Source organism: Entamoeba invadens, assembly GCF_000330505.1.
Source record: "Entamoeba invadens IP1 unplaced genomic scaffold scaff_1105074726367, whole genome shotgun sequence".
NCBI lineage: Eukaryota > Evosea > Mastigamoebida > Endamoebidae > Entamoeba > Entamoeba invadens.
In genome coordinates, this window is record NW_004440445.1 from 96176 (window position 1) to 103323 (window position 7148).

A 7148-nucleotide genomic window follows, 5' to 3' on the forward strand; every position below is an offset into this window, starting at 1 on the left:
AATTTGTACAAAAAGAATTTTATTTGAAACAATAATAATTATTTATGAGACATTTAAAAAATGTACTTTTTGTTTTTTTTTGTGAAACACTTTAAATTTATTTTGATAATATTTTTATTTTATTTGGTACAATCATATTTATTTGTTGAACATTTTTAAATTAATTTGAAACTAACTGTAACTCTTTAAAAACATAAATTGAAGAAAAAATGAATCGGGAGATGTGGCGACAACATCTCCTTAACAAACTAAAAAACCAATCAACTCATTTGTTCAACCAAAATTACAATCAACATCAAATTTCGGAGAAGACTCTTTATTCAACAAATTTACGATTATCACAAACAACATCAAAACCAATTTTGTAACTCCTTGTGACGTAGTAAAAAGGGGTGAAGACTCATCTAAAAATTTATCAAGAGACAATTCTACAATTAAAATATCTGATGAGACACATATACAAATTGACAACACTTATTTTTCGCTTTATAACGCCAAAGATACGGGAAAAAACAGAAAAAAAAATTCACTTATTATTGTGCATACAGAGAACAGTTTAGTTGTGAATCGAGAATTATTGTGACATTTGAGTGTTGTTCCAGTAACGTGGTTGTCAGTGTTCACATGTATATTGATCACACACACATTTACAATAAAACCATTCAAAATGCTCAGAAATAGAATTTCTGAAACTTCCAAGGCCATAATCGCAAACGACATGGAACATAATATAATACAAAAAGTCACAGATGAAAAACTTAAAAATAAATACTCGAAACAATTTATTAAAAATGAAAGAAAGAAAATAACGGGAATTGTGACAAAGGATCAATGTAACTAATTGTTGAAATATGTATCAACGATATCAGATTTCGATACTTTATTTGTCAACAACTCGTGTGATGTTTTCGATCAATGTTTTTTCTTTAATAAATCATTGAGAATTGACTTGTGTCAAGATTGTGTATTTCTCGACGATACCTTTAGTACCAATAAATTCCAAATTCCGATTTTAGCTGCTCTTTGTAAAGATATAAACAACAAATGTCAAATTATAGCATTCGGTTTTTTACGACACAGGTTCACATCATATTATGAAGACTTTTTAATTTTTCTCAAAACACACTACAACAACATAAATTCTTTTATAGTCGATAGAAGCGCGGCACAGACTTCTGCAATACACAAAATATTCCCAATGGTTAAAATTGTTTTTTGTTTTAGACATATCAGACGAAATATTATAACGGCATTTGGAAAAAAATCTGATGTTTTTAAATGGTTTAAACAGCTTATTAATCGGGTTATTACTGGAGAACAATTTTTGTTATTTATAGCGAATTATAAAACACATTGCAAAGACTCTATTTATAACAAAACAGGTAACATTCTTGAAAACGTTGATCTCTTTACCGATTTTATAGATTATTGCAAAACCGGATCACAGCATTCTTCAGTGAAAATTTTGGGTTGTGAAAAGGTAAAATTTTTAGAGCAACTTGAAGAAACAAAATTTAGTTGGATACCGGAATACACAGAAAAAATAACACACGATTTGACTACAAATGTTGTTGAGGGTTTTTTGGTGTTATTAAGCGGGAAACTGAAGGAAAAATTGTCTCGTTAAAAGAAATTACACAAATATTTATCGACAAAGTTAATAAATTTAATAATACAGTTTCACAAGTTTACAACGATATTCAATAACAAAACATTAATAGATTGATCGGCATTAAAAATTTACTTAAAATAAAAAGGGATTGGATTGTTTATCTTCTTAACAATTATTCTTTATTTACAACAATGTCTCCATTTGATGGTTCCACGCCATTTTACTGTCATTGTGAAGCTTTCGTAAAATTACACCATATTTGTCCATGCATTCACCAGCTTTACAGACGTTTTTACGACAAGGTTCTTGGTCTTCGAGAACCTCTTTTTGATCTTGGAGACTTTGGAAATGATGTTTTTGTTGGAAGTATTTCAGAACCCAAGCACATTTTCATTAAGAAGAATATGGGTGTAAAAGTAACTCAGTGGACACGTAAAGATCACATTGTTGCATTTGATGAAACGATAGATACAATTCTGCGGACACCCAATTACAAATCACAGTGGATTTACCTCATTTCGTCTCTTTACAATTTAAGTCAACCTGTCCACGAATCCATCAAAAATAATGACGGTTCACCATTTTCAATTGACATACCCATTCTCAAAAACTCGCAAATGAAACCTAGTAAAAAGGTGTTTTTTTGCAGAAAATCCAGAGAAAGTGACGAAAAGAGAAAAGGAATTAATACAGAATATTCAACAACCTCAAGATCATCAGAAAAAATGTAGAATTTGTGGGTTTGTTGGACATATGTCAGTTGGATAACGTTGTTCGGCTCGGAATCTTTTTTATTGATCTAAACATTTCCATCAACCCCCAAACAAATTATCAAACAAAAACGTTATTTCTTTAGAAAAATGTTTTTTTTGTAATTTTTTATATTTTTTGGAACTTGTAAACAACTAAAAACAATTTTTCATTCAATTTGAGTTCTCTTGATATTGATTTCAACATCAACCGTTTTTCGATTACACCGCCAAAATGACGCTCTCGAGAAGAGAGCAACCCAAAGGCGAGCAACCGCATTTGATTCTATTAAAACAGAAAAAGGAAGAATAGCACAATAGCAGTTTGTCAGTTTTGGCTCGAGTAACAAGATTTCATTAGACAACAATGAGCACCAGAATATAATGATTGTAATTGGCTAATTGTAAACACAAGATTGAAAATGATAAAATAACAGACTTATGGAAAGACTATGTTTTGTGGGTGGCTTAAAATTTATAGTTTGACCTTTTTATCAAAGTTAAGAACGTTATAATATATGATTAGGTTATTTTATTATATTTTTTATTAACTTTATTTGTTATTAAAACAAACATAATATTAACCCATTTTTATAGCTTTTGTTCAACAATTAACATAACAACCATATTAATTTAGTAAAAACTATTTATTATAACAATTTATATATTATTTCTATGTTTTTATATCATTTTATCAATACATTTTTGATTAAAAACTCGTTAATTATTTCTTGTCAACTTTTCTAAACAATTCAAGACTAACTCTCTTTGGTTTGTAAAGCTCAATACCATGTTTACTGTATAAATAAGAGTTCTCTGGAGATCTGGCGTCATCTCTTAATCGTTTAAAGACTTTTCTGTTGATTGATTCTTCATTCTCGTTCTCTTTAATCATGAGACTATTTTGGTATTGAAAAATTTCTTCTTCAGTAAAAAACCAATTAATCTTCGTACAAGATTTCCTAACTACTTCACACACTACATTCATATTTTTTAATAAACGAGGAACAAGTCCGCATGACACAAAAGCGGACACTACATTTTTAGTTGTGGCTACTTTCTGCCAGGAATCAACTATCGAAAGAATTTGCACTGTTGTGTACGATAGGTTCGCGTATTTGTCTTTGTTAAAACATTTGTCAAAAGAACATATACGCTTTTGGTTACCAAATATAGATACGTCTAAACTTTGTAACAAATGTGAGCTGTGACTCGGCATGAAAATGAGTTTGACGTTGTTCTTAGTTAACATGGATACAGCGTCACAAGTCAAATGACAACCAAAACCGTCAAGAATTAATGCTGCTGGCCCATAGTAATTCATTATTTTTCTTTTGTAATTCAGACTTTTGACGAACACTTCAGACAGCCATTGATCGAACAATGTGGTATTTATAAACGCCTTTTCGGCATGTTTAAGACAGACTCTATTTTTTGTTATACCCAACTCCAACAACTCTTTTTCGACTGTGACTGTAGGTACAATGAAAAATGGAACTTCACTGGTTCCTTCCATACATATAGCTGCCATCATCGTTGTCCTCTGTCCCGCTCTCTCGGTAGGATAATGGGTGTCACCTTCTCTTGGTTTGTTAATTACAATCAACGTCTTTTGTGCAGCATCGACCCATCTCTGGAATCCAGTCTCGTCACCATTCCAAATAAATTCAACGGGAATTCCTGTCACGTTAGTTTCCAGATAATTAAAATACAACTCTATTGATTCCCGTGTCACTTCCATTCTTTCTTGTTCCATTTTTGTCCCCTTTACCGTTGTTATTTTTGGACAATTAGAAGTGAAATGATTAGGGTCTTTATTGTTACATCTTCTCTGTACAACTTGTTAACAACGAACCACATCAAGTCGCTGTAACTCACAAAATTGTTATCACTTTCTCTTTTCTCAATAAAAGTGACTATCTTATCGATTTCGTCGTTTTCAAAAGTTGTTTTCTTTCCTGATAAACCAGGAAGACTTTCAAATAATTTAATTTGCCTTCTCCACATGAAGTCGTTTACACTGGAAGTAAGACTTGAAAAAAATGCCGAATTTGTCTTTTTTACTTTGGCGTTTAAATATTCATAGAATCTAAACATTTGTACTCGTCTCTTTGGTGCTGTTCTGTTTCTCTTCAAATTTAAAAACCTCAATACATGTCCCATTATTTGTTCAAACTCGTCTTCTCTTTGTCTTTCCAGCAAATAATCAAATAATCCAATGCAATCAAAAGAATCGTTGTTTAACACAGGCATAATTTGTTTATCACAATTTTTAGTCTTGTCAATCTCTGTAAGTTTTTCTGATGATTCTTCAAACTCTTCTTCATTACCACAATTAACTTTATCATCATCTAATTCGTCACTGTTTTGTAATTCGTTAATGATATCAATATTATTAACTAAAATCGATTGTGGAGTTGTGTTATGTTCTGTTGCACTTTGAACAATATCGAGTAAAGGAATCTCATCAAAGTGTATTCTACCATCATTTGGAAGTGGAACACCTTCATGTTATAAGCATCTTTTCAGCTGTTCAAACCCATTTCTTACAGTCTCAAATTGTTTAATGTAAAATAAGCATACCAGTATCAACTCTACAATTTTTATTGTTTTATTTATTGTTGACAACATTGTTTCAACCTTTTCTTTGATTTTGAGAAACCATTCAATGTCTTTTTGAAATGTGTTAATTGCTACAACTATTTTAGTTGTCGCATAGTTTCTAATGTTTGTATAATCATATATTGCAGCATTATATCGTGATAAAATTTTATCAGTAAAAGAATCAACGATACCAAATAACTCAGACATAATAGTAATTTTTGGATCGGTGTTGGGAATTGGTATCAAAATTTGTTGAAAATTTATTCCCTCGTTATTGATCTCGTAATTTCGAGAAAAGACACGTGGAGTTTGAGTAATAGAATTCATGTTAATTTTTATTAGATCTTTTTAATAAACAATTATTTTTTTATGAAAAAAACAGTGTTGGAAACTTGGAAATTGTCATTTTAACTTCAATTTAATTTGTGCTAACTAAGGTAATAATCATTTTTTTGTAAATTGAATTAATAAAATTAATGAAAAAATATTGGGAAAAATTTCTTTGTGGTAAACAAAAATTATTTATGACTTGATTCAAAAAACTGGTTATTTCTAAAAACAGTACAAAGAAAAAACAACGTTTGGGGAGTGTACAACGTTTACAGACTGACTCTCGATTTAAACATGTTTGATGAGAAAATATTTTTATTTCATCGGAAACTGATACGTTAATATAAGTGAAAACAACATAAAAATAACAAAATTTTATTTTAGATTCGACAACAGAATTTATATTATTATATGACTCACATCATAAAAACAATTGGCACTTTTTGTTTAAAAATATTGATTATTATTTACTACCGTATATCATTTTTAAAATTAACGACTATTTTTATCAATTAATGTTGTTAAAAGAATCATAAATTGTATGTAAGTGATATTTAATTTCTGTTTTGAACTTATTTTAAATAAACATTATTTTTATAAAAAAAAAGAAATATTGTCGAGAAAAAATATGCATATTATGTCATATTTTTCAATAAATATTGCAAAACAATATTACTTGTCATAATAAGTCACAAATCGAAGTTGTTATTATTTTAAGAATATGTCTGATAGATAAAATAGTAATAATATAATCATCGTTATCATATTTTAATTATCAAAAATATAACGATTTAAATTCATAATTATTTTATTACTTTTGTTTTGTAATATACTGTAAATAATTTTTTAATTATGTTTCTTCATTTTCATATTACAGATAGCAGAAAAACCAGAACCAGACTAATTTTAGTTATCGAATATTAAGAGATTTTATACAATAAAACGGGCAAATATATAAATAAATGTGTAATTTTCTTATTATTGGTCTTAAAAATAGTTATTTTTTGGGATGAAAAAAAAATGAATGTGTTGTTTTAAGTATGAATGAACAACAGTTTAATGTGAGCTAAAATAGTAAGTTTATTATTATTTATTATTATTTAATCATAAAATATTATTTTTTGTTCAACCTTGTTTATTTTCAACACACCCATTCAATTAAATCGTTTATTCATTTTTTCAAAGAAAATGTTGTAGTCTTCTTTATTCATTCGGTTGATTTGATGAGTCACTTTTCGTTCAGCATCAAAAGTGGCTCACGCAATAAATGAAAATAAAATAAAGAATAAATTATTGGAATGTTAGACATTCAGCAAATTATTGATGATTATTAAACGCGTTCAACGATAAGAGATAAATCAATATAAAAAACAAACTTTACCTTGGCTCGGCTGGGCATTAACAATAGAGACAACTCTGAATGATTATTTAAGAGTTTCATTTTTTTATAGTTTTTTCTATTTTATTTAAAAAACGCTGTGTTTATTAATAGTTGGTCCCTGGTTTTTGAAAATAAACCAACACATCCTCCAAAACCCGATTATTTGTTTATTTTTCCATAACAAGGAAACTTTAAATAAATTATAAAACAGCTTAATTTAGTCTGGTCTCTGGTTTATGATTTGATCACTGGTTTTTCCTGTATCTGTAATTAAATAAGCATTTTTTGCGTTTTGCGCTTTTTCCTAAGAAAAACAATATTTTGGCCAGTACAGGGGGGCTAAAAAACCGCTTCCGTCTTTTTAACCGCTTTTTATCGATTTAATAGTTATAAATAATATTAATATAATAAAATGTATAGTACTGTTTACCATGAAGGCTGAATATGCCTCGTGGAGACTTTTTCTGTCCCA